Genomic DNA, 14833 nt, shown 5'->3' with positions numbered 1-14833 from the left:
TCAAGCTTATGGAAAAAGAATATTACATTTTCTAACCTCCCTCTGGGCTCTGGGACCTGAGGATTCAAGGGAGAATTAAACATGTATGTGTTTCCCCCCACTTTTTCTGTCTTCCTCCCCCCATTCTCTTTCTCTTCCGAAGCCCGTAAATGACAATGTGTTTACATAAGTTTTTATGTCGTCTGAGCTTCGTCCCGGCTCCGTTTCCTCCTCTGTGTATTTTCCGCACAGAGAGATGTCTGCTTCGGGACGCGTTCAACCTAAACAGAACCCGGTCTGATTGGAAAATGTATTTATTTGAAAAATCGTTAACTCACGGTTTTGGTGAAAACGGCCCCCAAATTTATGGGATCGCTTGGGGCGCAGCGACTGTAAATCAAAAGGCACTGGACACCCCCCTCCCCCATCCCCGAAGCAGCTCGGTCAGGTTCTCCGGAACACCAGGAGTCCCGTCTCCTCCCGGTCCACCCTGCGGCCCTCCGAGACCCTCCCTTCTCCCATCCCTCGCAGTGATTAGTTGCACACTAGCAGGCAGGTGGATTTTACTCCGGTTTCTTTTACCCTGTCCCGTTGCTTTCGGGGCAATTTCATTCTGGTCAGCTTCACAGCAATCAGCTCCACGCCGCCTGTTAACGAAGTTTTGCTGTGCACCAGGCTGTTTTCGGCATATTGGGAGATTTTTTTTGTTCCTCACATGCTGGTTAGTTTCCTGGTGCTCGGTTGCTCCCCGGGTCAGGTTGGGCCACTTGTAGCCGATCCCTAGCCCACTGATCATTGCCTGCCGAGCTGTTTCATGCCAAGAGGCTTATCTCGGCTCAGTGTCACGAAGGTCATTCTCACTGCCTGACTGTCGCATCCCTGGTCAGGAGAATTTTTTCCTTTCCAAGTCTAATCTGAATTCCACAGCGAGGACTGAATCAACCCACTTTACCTATCTCCTGGATCCTCCTCCAGCGAAAGCCAGCTGATTATTGGGGAAAGGCTAGAGCCGGGATGGTGTATCCAAGGACAGATGCTGCTGGCTGCATAGGTGGGGAGTCTTCGCCAGGGACACGACCAGCAGAGCTGGACGCAGGGACACTTCATGAGCAAACATTGAGTCTACTTTCTCCCGGAATATAGGACTGAGCCAATATCTCTGTCTTAAGGATCATGCGCTTCCCTGGCAGAGTCCCCATGGGACACAATGCAAGCTGTCCACTCCAGGCTTGTCCATCTAAGCCCTGCTCTCTCAGGGACAGGGTTTGGAGATTCATTCAAAACTTCTGTGCTCTTTTCTCCAAAAGAACATGCGGGAGCCAAGAAGTTCTGAAGTCTGCCGGAGTGTAAGCGTTATAGCTAGCAATGGGTCGTGGGGATGATCGGCGGCTGGATACACTTAAGGTGAAAACACTGGGCTCCTCAACCCTTTCCTTCTGCTCACAGGCTTTCAGAAAGAGTCCGTATGCACGAAACAACTGTATCATTATTAGCCTTATTATTTTAAACGGGGCCAGGCCACATCCATCATCTTTCCCATAATGGTCAATTGTAAACACACTTTAAAAGAGAAAAACAAAAAAGGGATTTAATGTTGACGCTGGGAAAATGCTTAGCTCTGGCATTGTTGGGGAATTGGCAGGCTCTCTGGTCCTTTGGGAGAGAAGTTAAGTGCTCTGAGAGTTTTTTGGGGGTTTTTTTGTTTTTTGTTTTTGTTTTTGTTTTGTTTTTTTGTTTTGTTTTTTGCTGTTTCCATTGAATTTCTAAATCCCTCAGGAGTCTCCTTTGTCTCTACAGTTTAATGAGGGAAGTCCTTCGTTAAAAAGTCAAGGATGGATAGAAGAGCCTTGGCATGGAAAAGGAGACGGGAGTGGAGTAAGAACACTGCAAACACGGTAAACTCTGCTGATCCTCTTCATTACCATGGTCAATCTTACCAGCACCTTTCTGGATTTCAGCCTCTTTCTGCCTTACGATTTCCACGCTGCAGCTGAATTTTGCCCTGGAAGGGAGAGGTGTAAAGAGAAGTGAAAGACAGAAAAAACAGAAATTAGGGGGAAAAAACGTGGCGAGTCATGAATGGTGACTGAAGAAACAGGAGCACACTTTGGTTTTCATTTCATTATCAACTATTAGAGCAAGTTCCCTTCCAGAAAGCCTGGGTTTGAGCACCTCTTCCCAGTGTGAACATTGCTCCCTAGCCACATGGACACCCCTCACACCTCACCCACACACACCAGAGGATACAAGATTGTCCTCATTAGCTTCCTAAAACTCACCCAGAGCATGGCTCAAAGAACAAGAAGTCACAGTGGAACCCAGCCTCAAACTCAAACCAACTGTTGGCAGTTATTAAATTCATTTTCATCCATATAAGCAAGGTCCCAAAAAGGTCCATTTAAAAAAAAAAAAGGTGGCAGGAGAAGAGAGAACAGAAAGGAAAGCCCTAGAAACCAGACCAGAAATTAATGTAATTACCTCTTCTCCCCTGCCATAAATTCCACAGAGGAAATCAAATCTTTCTGTGCATGTGTATAAAAACCTATCAGTCTATGGAGCTCGCCAAAAAGCATTATGTCTCAAACTGGGTATTCTAATTGAATGAATCTGAATGTACCAGTCGACCAGGCATCAATGGATCCAGGTTTTTCCAAGGGCGTTTGCCACACAGCCAGAGAGGATAAACATTGGTTGGAACCACACACTAATCAGCTTGCTTGCCGAAGAGACCCTCTCTGAGCCTGGAGGAGATCTATGGAGCCTGGGTGCTGGCAGATGCATCCTAACTTTTTGCATCAGGTTGTAATGGAATATTTCTCATAAACAGCCAAGTGTCTCTCCCAGCCATTCAACTGACATGTTTTTTGTTGTTTAACTTCAGATCTGACAGATGATGATAACCTGGAAAAAAGAGAGGTTACAAAATGCTGAGGGCTGTGGGGCTGGGCAGTGTAAAGGGCGCCTGCTCAAGAATTAGGACAGGGCTGTGATTTGTAGGGCCCGGAAAAGACTGTTATGCAACCCACAGCAAGCGGGGAGGCTGGGAGAGGGGCCTGGAAAGCAAGCGGGAGGGGAGAAGTGCACAGCCACAAGAGCTCTGGGCTGCTTGCTTCACGGAAATATGCCACTTGTATTGCATTTCATTTTGTGAGATGGAGAATGCTCCCTCCCCCTCACTACTCTCCCCAGGCTCTCAGTGCTCTCCTCTCTCATGGGCACACTGATTTATAGCACCTGTTAAAAACACATAATGAATGCAATTAGCTGTGGCACCAGAGAGAAAAAAGGTAGGAGTTGGCTTTATTCTAATAAAAGATAAATGTGTTTGTTTTCATTAACTTCGTTCATTAATTTAAATTTCTGGGGCCAGTTTTAAATCGTTGCTGCTTTCTTTGCCATTAGCCTAATAGGTGCTAGTTCTCCAACTTTAGTGGGTGTCACAGTCCCTTTGGGGAACACGTTTCAAATGCAGGGAACCCTCGTAGGTGAGGAGTGAGCATGAGATCTGCATTTTCAGGAAAGCTCGATAGCAGATTCTGATGCAGGAATCATGCCTCTGAGAATGCGATTTATATAGATATAGTAGCTCCTCAAGAGTGATCTATTTACCAAAGAAAATTCTTTTCCTTGTTAGCTGTGGGATTCTATCCAAGTTAATATACATATATAGTTAAATATGATACATGTCTATTGTGGTAAAATCAGAAAATATAGAGAAACTTAGGAAGGAAATAAACATTTCCTTGATCTTTACAAGCTATTTACATTCTCTGGGCTGTAGTTTTCCAGTTTTCTCTGCCAAAGCCTAGGGATTCTTAGAAGGAGCAGCTCTATCTTCACTGTCCTCTCTACCACCCGGCACCTATCTGGCACGTAGTAGGGCCTACAAAAGTATTTGATGAAAGAAACAATTGTTAAGTGACACTGAGATTAGATGACCTCTAAAGTCGCCATCAACCCTAATACTCTATTTTTCATTCTCTGCTCTAAGAAAAAATATATAATTGCACAAACTCAGATATATTTGTCATTTGGACTCCTGACATTCAAACATGTATATGTTTTTTCTCTATGTCTTGTCACTTGATCTGACAGCTTTCTGCCTGCTCTATCTGATAATAGTTTAGGATTGTCCTTGCCCGAGGCAGCCCAGCTATCAGCATGGGCTGGAACTGAGTGGGGCAGTCCCCACCTTGTACCAAACAGAACAGTCTGAGTTAGTTTTTTCAGTCTCCAGCAAAATTGCACAGAACCAGAAACTGAATAGTTGGGTTTTTCAGTTCACAAATGTGTAATTCTTTCCCAAAACCTTGAAGCAGACCACTCCCCACCATCCCACCCTGCCTCACAGGGCACTAAAAAATGATCACTGGTTAAGGTCTTCCTATGTGTGGTACACTTTACACACATTTCTCATTTCATCATCACAGCAACACTTTTACCCCCATTTTACAGATATAGAGTTAATGCTCAAGTTTCCTCAACTAAGACATTGGAGAAACATGATTCAAACCCAAGTCTCCCTGACTTTAAAGTCCTTGCTTTCAACCACTACAATTAAAGGGGTGTGTGTGTGTGTGTGTGTGTATAAAGTGGGGGTAATTAAAATGCTAAAAATATTTTAAATTATCCAACAATATCACAACAATAATTAATTATAATACATAACTTTTTTTTTTTAGAGATGGAGTCTTGCTCGGTCGCCCAGGCTGGAGTACAGTGGCGTGATCTTGGCTCACGGCAACCTCTGCCTCCTGGGTTCAAGCAATTCTCCTGTCTCAGCCTCCCAAGTAGCTGGGATTACAGGCGTGCACCACCACGCCCAGCTAGTATTTGTATTTTTAGTAGAGACAGGGTTTTGTCATGTTGGCCAGGCTGGTCTCTAACTCCTGACCTCGGGTGATCCCCCTGCCTCAGCTTCCCAAAGTGCTGGGATTACAGGCGTGAGCCATGGCACCTGGCCAATAACAATTATTTATTATATTGTATTATTATTTATTGTATTTATTCACAATAATTTATCGTAAATATGTTATTATAAATAGCAATAATAATTAAGGAAGAATATGAACCCACCACCCAAAAAAAGTGCTCTGTTTCATTCCTTCACCACAAACACTGTATCCTAAGAATTATTTCTGCAGCTAGCACGGTGGCTCACGCCTGTGATCCCAGCACTTTGAGAGGCTGAGGTAAGAGGACAGCTTGAGCCCAGGAGGTCAAGGCTGCAGTGAGCTATGATACACGTGACAGAGTAAGGCTCCGTCTCAAAAAAAGAAAAAACATCTCTCTGTTACATGAGCTCCATGAGCTCATGTTTTTCAGTTTTAATAGTAGCATCAGATGCTCATCAGGTTACATCTAATTTGACTTGTCACAGTAAGGTTATAAATCCCATAAAGAGAGGAGCTGAATCTATTCTATTCACTGATGTATACCCAGCACCAGCACAGTACTTGCGCAAAGAAATCATTCAATAAATGTTTGTTGAGTAAATGAATGAATGGTAACTTGCTTGGTACAAACAATTCTGGGGAGATGCTACTGGCAACATGGTCACCCAGGTGTCAATCATATAATACAACCCTGCCACTCGGTGGGTGCTTAGGAAGATGTGGAAGGAATAATCTTTTAGGAGGAGAGATGGGACATAATAGATGTTTAATACACATACTCACTGTTTAATCATTGTAAATACATTTTTTGGTAATGGCTTTATTGAGATATAATTTACATCAAATCCATACATTTCCAATAAACTTTTTATTTTGCAATAATTCTATACAGAAGAGTTGTAAAGATAATACAGAGAGTTCCTGTATAAACTTCACCCTTCAGTTTCTCCTAAGGTCACCTTCTTACACAAACAAGTTATGTTTATCGTAACTAAGATACTAACATTAACACATTACTATTAAACTAAACTTTAGACCTTATTCAGATGTCACCAGATTTTTCTTTTATGTCCCTTTTCTGTGCAAGGAAGCAATCCAGGAGACCATTTTACATTGAGCACAATTATGTTTGCCAAGCTAATTCTACGATGATTTACTTTTGACCAGCTGATTTTTTTTCAATTATCAGCTTTGGGAATTAAAAAAAAAAAAAAGAAAGTCTCACCCAAATTAGCAAAATGGAACCAAAACAGATTCTCCACTTTAGTTAAGTTCCTTGCTGCCTCCTTCATAAGGAAGGCCATGCTTTCTTTTCTCAGCTTTGTGCGCCCTCATTACATGACCCATGTTACGCCCCAGGGACCCAATGTTTTATGGGTTTGTGCGAACCTAAGTCATCTGTAAGGTCCTAAGTCATGTGCCTACTGCCAGTGCTAACACTGCACGGAGTCAGACCTCAGCCAAGTTTTTTGGGATGATTTGAGGTTTGCATCCAGTCTTGGATTCCATAAATCATACTTTGCACCTATTCCCATGTGTATTTTTAGAGTGAACTTGTTGGGAGAAAATGAATATGATCTAATGTTAAGTAAAAGAGCAGGACACAAAATTCAACACACTGGGCTGTTATAGCTCTGTCAAAATATGCATAGGAAAGAAAGAAGATACCCAAAGCAATTGTTGTCATATTAGGGTGGCAGCATTATGGATAATATTTTTGTCTTTCCTACATTTTCCAAACTTATTGCCATATTGTATTTTGCTTTTTATGATGATAATTTCTATAATTAAAAAATAAATTTGTACTCTAAATATACGACTTAAAATATAACTCCTTTGAAAGGAGACAGTCAATGAGGAAAAGTGCCTAGGACAAGGAAATAAGTGCTGACAACGACAGCATTTATTTGGTAATAAATGTTCAATAAATGTTTGTTGAATGAATGCATTAAGTAATTTACAGGGATCATCTCATTCAATTCTCAAAAGTACTTCAGGAGAAAGTGCAGTTATTACCCCCATTTTGCAGGTAAAGTAACTGAGGCACAGAGAATTTAAATAACTTGTTCAAGCTTCCCCAGCTGGTAGGGGACAGAGCTGCAACTTGAACCCATTGAGTCTCCAAACACAGTTATAGAAGGATGGAAAAAGAGGGAGAGAGAAAAGAAGGAAAGACACGAGAAAAAATGGTTTCATCGGTGAGAACAGTTAGACCAATGAAATGAATGTCTGAGATGCTTCACCTAGGCGACTAGTCAAAGATGCAGAATCTTGGCCCCATCTCACACCTACTGAATCAGAATCTGTATTTTAAAAACATTCCAAGGGACTCATATGCACATTCAAGTTTCAGAAGCCAAGACAGTTAATACAAAATCTGGGGAAAATAATTTACACATACACATGCACACACACACCCATATAATATATATATTTACTTGTATTTATCACACACACATAATATATATATATTTACTTGTATTTGTCTGGGCTGGTACTACCTTGCTAAGAAATTGGGGCGGCCGGGCGCCGTGGCTCATGCTTGTAATCCCAGCACTTTGGGAGGCTGAGGCGGGCAGATCATGAGGTCAGGAGATCGAGACCACGGTGAAACCCCGTCTCTACTAAAAATGCAAAAAAAATTAGCCGGGCGTGGTGGCGGGCGCCTGTAGTCCCAGCTACTCGGAGAGGCTGAGGCAGGAGAATGGCATGAACCCGGCAGGCGGAGCTTGCAGTGAGCCAAGATTACGCCACTGCACTCCAGCCTGGGCGACAGAGCGAGACTCCGTCTCAAAAAAAAAAAAAAAGGAAATTGGGGCATAGCTGCATAAATTGGTGTTCTTCAAAGTGCAAGTGATGGCTGTTTTTGTGGGCTGTGAAAACATCTTAATGGATTGCAATCAGAAACTAAAAAAAAATAAAAATTATCAAACTGTATCTTATGAAGAAAGGGTGTGTTATTGCATGAAACTTTTATTTCAAGTGTGTGTGAGGGTGGTGAGTGTACCGGCTCTTGAAGTAAAATGTCCACCTCCTGTCCCTTCCATCAGAAAAGTTGTGACTGGCCTTCACACCATGGCCAAAGGCAGCCATGAGTAGTTTATTTTTTGTTTGTTTTTTGTTTTTGTTTTTGTTTTTGTTTTGAGATGAAGTCTCTCTCTGTTGCCCAGGCTGAAGTGCAATGGCCCAATCTCGGCTCACTGCAACCCCCACCTCCCAGGTTCAAGCGATTCTCCTGCCTCAGGCTTCCGAGTAGCTGGAATTACAGGCACCTGCCACCACACTTGGCTATTTTTGTTTTTTCAGTAGAGACGGGTTTTCGCCATGTTAGCCAGGCTGGTCTCGAACTCCTGACCTCCTGATCTCCCAAAGTGCTGGGATTACAGGCATGAGCCATGAAATTCTTTTTTTGTTGTTGTTTTTTTTTTTTTTTGAGATGGAGTCGTGCTCTGTCACCCAGGCTGGAGTGCAGTGGCGCGATCTTGGCTCACTGCAAGCTCTGCCTCCCGGGTTCACACCATTCTCCTGCCTCAGCCTCCTGAGTAGCTGGGACTACAAGTGCCCGCCACCACGCCCAGCTAATTTCTTGTATTTTCAGTAGAGACAGGGTTTCACTGTGTTAGCCAGGATGGTCTCGATCTGGTGGCCTCGTGATCCGCCCACCTCGGCCTCCCAAAGTGCTGGGATTACAGGGGTTAGTCACCGCGCCCCGCCAAGCCATGAGATTCTGAGCTGACATCTAGAAGTGTGGTGGATCTCCTTCCTGTATCCGATAGATTTAGAAACTCTGAATGAAATCAGAATTGGGTGGGGAAGGAGGGTGAATGTCTCAGAAATTATCCATCCCAGCCACTTCCCTGTCCAGGTGCAGAAACACAGTCCCAGAGAGGAGAGGGATTTGCCCAAGGGCACACAGCAAAACTGGGACTGGGACTGGGAGAGAGGAGTGTAACAATGTCAAGTCTTTCATTCCTTTTTTGTCTCAACCATGAAAGTCCTGGGGGCTGGCGGGACCTGGCCTGGAGGCCAGGCAGCCAGGGGGACATGACTCTGGAATGTGTTGGGGAAACAAGATGCCTTCTCCTCCAGACCTGACAAGCCAACAGGACTAGGTGTGGCAAGAAAGGGCTCTGGTTATCTGCCTCCCCCTCTGTTTCGTTTGGTCTGTCAACTCCAGCAACAAAGTGCCCCAAACGTGTGAGGCTTGATAAAGATGGGAAGGTAAGAGGGTGAAGGTAGTGGGACAACAGGGACCAGAGCTTGAGAGGTGTCCCAGGACCTGTGTCTCTGTTTCCTCCAAGAGTCTGGGAAGCCAGCAGGATACCCCTCTCTCCTTCACAACCTCCCCCCACTCGGTGATTGTGGCCAAAACCCTTAACTTCTCTGGGTGGTTGTGTCTTCTTCATTTCAAGATGGGACAGGATAAACCTTTAATACTTAGATCCTAAATCAGAAGATTTTGACTTTGAAAAAGAAGTCTACCATCTTATTCTTCCCTTTGTATTATTTTTTTAATTCAAAAAGCAATATGGGCTGGGGCTGGTGGCTCATGTCTGTAATCCTAGCACTTTGTGAAGCCGAGGCAGGAGAATGGCATGGGCCCAGGAGTTGGAGACCAGCCTGGGCAACATAGGGAGGCCTCATCTTTACAAATAATAATAATAATTTAAAAAAAAAAAAAAAGCTGGATGTGGTGGTGTGCCCTTGTAGTCCCAGGTACTTGGGAGGCTGAGGTGAAAGGATTGCTTGAGCCCAGGAGGTTGAGTCTGCAAGTGAACTGCGACCGTACCACTGCACTCCAGCCTGGGTGGCAGAGTAAGACTCTATATCAAAAAAATTAAAAAAAAAAAAAAAAAAAAAGTAATGTGAGAACTTGAGAAAGAAGAAACCATCCATAATCTTTCTAACCCCAAATAACTGTTACCATTAGGATGTGTATGTTGCCAAAATGGGGTCAGAGTCTATTCTGTTGTCCTTTTCTCACTTAGCAATGAGTGGCCGGCTTTTTTTTTTCAGGGGTGGGGGTGTCAATGAATATTATTTACTTCATATTACGTGGCTATTTGATAATTATTGATTATTGTTAGGTTTTCCAAAGGTGTGATAATGACATCGTACCCATGCTTTTTTAAAAGAGTCCTTTTAGAGACAGCGTCACGGGTGGTGGAGCGCTGGGCGATCAGGCTGCCTGACTGGCCGGCTTGGGCGTCTGGGCGGTGAAGGTGGGACTGCCTGTTCTGGGCAGCAAGTTCCCCTCTCCAGCTGCCCGCCGTTCATAACATGTCCCCCAGAACCCGGGAAGCGCAGGCAGGGCTGGCTTAGAGAACACGCGGTCCCCAGCCCTTGGGCCACGGACGTCCCAGCCCGGTCCTCTGTCGCAGGAGAGCCGCTGGGCCGAGCCGCTGGGAGAAGCAGGCCAGAGCCTTCCAGAGCCTCGGCCCGAGGACCTGACAAAGAGCGCCTCCTCCTCCGCAGCTGGGTTCCCGGTGGCCTTACCAGCCTCCAGCAGCAGAAGCAACGCGATCGAGTCCCTCCGGAACTCACACTCCGGTATAGCTAAAATACAGAAAGATGTGGAATACAGCTTGCCATTCACCATAAACAACCTGACAATTAACATATACTGCTTCCTCCACAATTTCCTCAGGAAAAACCAGTGATCAGTGTTTTTCCACCAATACGACATCACTTAATGGATAAACAAGGAGTGTATGTTACTTCTCCATTAGCAAACAATTTTACAATGCGCTCAAATCTTGGAAAAATTATTCAGAGTGTGTTGGATGAGTTTTGGAAGAATCCTCCAGTTTTAGCTCCTACTGCAACAGTATTTCCTTACCTATATAGTAACCCAAGTGGGATGCCTCCTTATGCTTCTCAAGCTTTTCCATTTCTTCCTCCATATCCCCCAGAAGAAGCAAAGAGGAGTATCACTTCTTTATCTGTTGCTAACACTGTTTCTTCTTCAACAAGTCATACCACAGCCAAGCCCGTCGCTCCCTCATTTGGCATCCTTTCAAATCTGCCATTACCCATTTCCACAACAGATGCTTCAATATTGACAAGCCAAAATGGTTTTGGTTACAAGATGCCAGATGTCTCTGATGCATTTCCAGAACTCTCAGAACTAAGTGTGTCACGACTCACAGATATGAATGAACAAGAGGAGGTATTACTAGAACAGTTTCTGACTTTGTCTCGACTAAAACAAATTATTACTGACAAAGATGACTTAGTAAAAAGTATTGAGGAACTAGCAAGAAAAAAATCTCCTTTTGGAGCCCAGCTTGGGAGCCAAAAGGCAAACTGTTTTAGATAAGTATGAATTACTTAAACAAATGAAGTCTGCTTTCGAAAAGAAGATGCAAAGGCAGCGTGAACTTAGTGAGAGCTGTAGTGCAAGTGCCCTACAGGCAAGATTGAAAGTAGCTGCATATGAAGCTGGGGAAGAACCTGATAATATTGCGTAAGACTTCGTGGAGGGAAAAATGGAAATAAGTGATTTTCTCAGTAGCTTCATGGAAAAGAGAACAATTTGCCACTGTAGAAGAGCCAGTAGCAATGCTATCAGCAGGCAATAGCAATGCATAGCCAATTTCATGCTCCACTATAGACATACACTGCCAAATGGAAGAAATTAAAGCCACTTCCTCAATATTAGGCAACAAAGTTTCTAAGAGTGGGCAGCTACAAGAATGGCGTGTAGTGAGTTATGTTATAAAAATGTGAAAGCCATTACCACTATATCCTAAGTATTTATCGTTTTAGCAAGGTATTCCCTGTTACATACAGTATATGGCAGAAAATGAATAAACATTCCTTGTACTTAATTTGGGAACTGCTCAGCAGGGAATGCTCAAATTTTATATTCTAAAAGAATTACACTTGCTTTATTTTTTACATTAACAGAGTACTTTTATATTACAGTTCTCTAGTATATTCTTTTTTTGAGACGGAGCCCAGGCTGGAGCGCAGTGGCACTATCTCAGCTTACCACAGCCTCCGCCTCCCAAGTTCAAGCTATTCTCCTGCCTCAGCCTCCCGCATAGCTGGGATTACAGGCATGTGCCAACAAGCCTGGCTAATTTTGTATTTTTAGTAAAGATGGTGTTTCTCCATGTTGGTCAGGCTGGTCTCGAACTCCTGACCTCAGGTGATCCACCCACCTTGGCCTCCCAAAGTGCTGGGATTACAGACATGAGCCGCCGTGCCCGGCCATATATTCTATTTTTAAATATGATGAACACAATTACATTTTTTCATTTTTATATAGATTGCCACACTCCCTCCAAATCTTTCATACTAGAGAGATCAGCAATGTTGCTTTCTTGCCCTTTCTCTTTACTTTGTTCTAATTTAAGCAAAATGTAATACAGTCTCTCATAAAAAATTTACATATTCAAAGTATTGATGTAAATTGTAGAGTTTAAATTAATCCTTTTACATTCTAGAATGTACTAGTATATTAAAACCATAAAACGTGAATATCATTTATCTCTGTCCAAACATGGCAACTTTTCTCCACTAAGTTTCATTTAGGTCACCTAGTGAAGTCTTTTTTTTTACTCATAAGACAGGGGAGTGAATCTCCCTCAAATGTGCATTTTAACAAAACAAAACCCTTTTCAGAACTTTCAGCAGTCAGTGGTAATGAGATGTTACTAATGTTAATTAAACCATATTAGTCAGTTATATAATTTCTAAAATGATAGATTACAAAACCTATTCCCTTCATTAAACAGACATGAGAACCAAATACTCTGGTTCTTCACTGGATTTTCCCTACAGATATTTTACCCTACAAACTTTCTAATGTTATACTTTGATATCAAGCTGGTGGTTGGCCTACACTGCCAGTAGTGTAGTCTCTAGAACAGTAATAAAAGGTTGTTATTACAAGAAAGCTAATACTTAAATTCATATATATAATCAGAAGAATGAATGTTGCTTCTACCCTGTTAGGTGTTAAGTCAGTGTTAGAGAAAAAGTGAGATGTAAGTTTTAGCACTTTTAAATAATGAGGAGAAACAGACTAGATCTCAGAGAAATGCAACAAAATTATTCTAACAATTCAAAATATATTATCTAAGGAAAAGTTGAAGTGATGGTTTTTCCTAAAAGATAAGCATAAGCAATTAAAAGCTCCTTGGGAATATATCTATTAACCAAAAAGGGTGCATCTCAACAATGTTCCTGTTTTTAGAAATATAGATAAGAGGGTCAGAAAGGAAGATAATGTCAGAAGCTTTAGAAAACACAAAATACGGATCTAGAAGTGAACTAAAAGGTTCATGATGATTACAGATGTGAGGAAAAGGAGTGGAGGCTTTTTGAGAAATGCATCCTATGACAAGGAAGATACATACTGATAACTTCAGGTAATGACAGAAGTAATTGCTCTGCAGTGAGTCTAATTTTCATAGTCTAGGATGAGCTTCAAAATGGTGAATAATTTTTCTTATATTTGATAAACAAATGACTACCTCCTCTTCAATATCTAAGAAATTAAGAGCTGGACACTTTTTTCCCTTTTCATAGCCGCATTTAAATAGTTCTCAATGACAAAAAAAAAAAGAGCCTTTTTAGAGATATATTCTGAGCTGTTTCTAAGTAAAATGATATCTGGGGTTCCCTTCAAAATAATACAGGAGGGGGAATTGGATGGGGAGTAAAGATAAACAAGATTGACCATGAATTGGTAATTGTTGATACTCTTTCATGGACCTTTTTAAATATAAGGTTTTTTCAATATTCCTCTCTAATAGTAGTTTTTAGCCTATTTTGGTCACAGATCCCTTTGAAGATCTTAAGTCAGTTATAGATCCACTTCTGCACAAATCCACCTTTCACAATTTTAGGAGGTTCTGTCCCCTGAAACCCATTGCTGGATCACAGGTTAAGACCTCCTAACCTATAACATAATCTCCTTTTCTAAAGTTTATATAGTATTTTTCAAGTAGATATATCATAACTCCCTTGACTAATCCCCTTACTGCTGGGAATTTTTATTAAATTATTATTAATAACATCGTATTACATGTCTTTGCATACATATTCTTTCGGGCAAATTCCTAATAGTACCAAAAGACATGCTCATTTTAAACAGGTTTTTATTTTTTTTCAGAGAGAGAGGGTCTTGTTATGTTGCCCAGGCCAGACTTGAACTCTTGGGCTCAAGCAATCTTCCTGCCTCAGTCCCCGCAAGTAGCTAGCATTGTAGATACACAACACTGCACTGGCTTAAAGGCTTTTTTTAAAAAAAGAAAAAAACAAAATATCACATTGTCCCCAGAAAGTATTGTTAACTTTTTTTTTTTTTTTTTTTTTTTGAGACTGGGTTTCACTCTGTCACCCAGGCTGGAGTGCGGTGGTGCGATCTCAGCTCACTGCAACCTCCGCCTTCCAGGCTCGGGTGAGCCTCCCACCTCAGCCTCCTGAACAGCTGGGGCCACAGGCGTGCACCACCATACCTAACTAATTTTTTTGTATTTTTAGTAGAGGTGAGGTTTCATCACGTTGCCCTGGCTGGTCTCAAACTCAAGTGATCCACCCACCTTGGCTTCCCAAAGTGCTAGAATTACAAGAGTGAACCACCACCCCCAGCCTAACATATTAATATTTTAAAATCAATTCCTATCCCTGGAGTCCTGTCATCAGGATTCAAGCCCGGACAAGCAGCTTGTCCCTGGGTACAATTCGTCTTGCTTCTCTGAGCGTCGATGTCCTCACCTATAAACATGAGGCATAAAATGAGTGGATTCTTTGATTATGTCATTTTTTCCGATCCAGAAAATCCTGGCAAACTCTGTGGCCCTCACTGGCCATAGTTCTGTCTTGGTTATCAGAGGAGTCTCCACAGGCTCCTAGCCATTCCTCCTGCCCCAGATCTCCATCTGTGATGATGCACCTCTGACCACCAGGGTGCTCGTCCTACAACATTCACAGGTGGTGGGGCAGAG

General features: G+C 42.5%; 1 pseudogene; it reads left to right on the top strand.

Annotated features, from left to right (window-relative positions):
- The first annotated feature begins 1344 nt into the window (after positions 1–1344).
- LOC100583667 lies at positions 1345–11487 on the top strand (annotated as a pseudogene).
- The last annotated feature ends 3346 nt before the right edge of the window (positions 11488–14833 follow it).

Source organism: Nomascus leucogenys, chromosome 2 (genome assembly GCF_006542625.1).
Source record: "Nomascus leucogenys isolate Asia chromosome 2, Asia_NLE_v1, whole genome shotgun sequence".
NCBI classification, from domain to species: domain Eukaryota; kingdom Metazoa; phylum Chordata; class Mammalia; order Primates; family Hylobatidae; genus Nomascus; species Nomascus leucogenys.
This window is presented reverse-complemented; position numbering and strand designations above follow the sequence as displayed.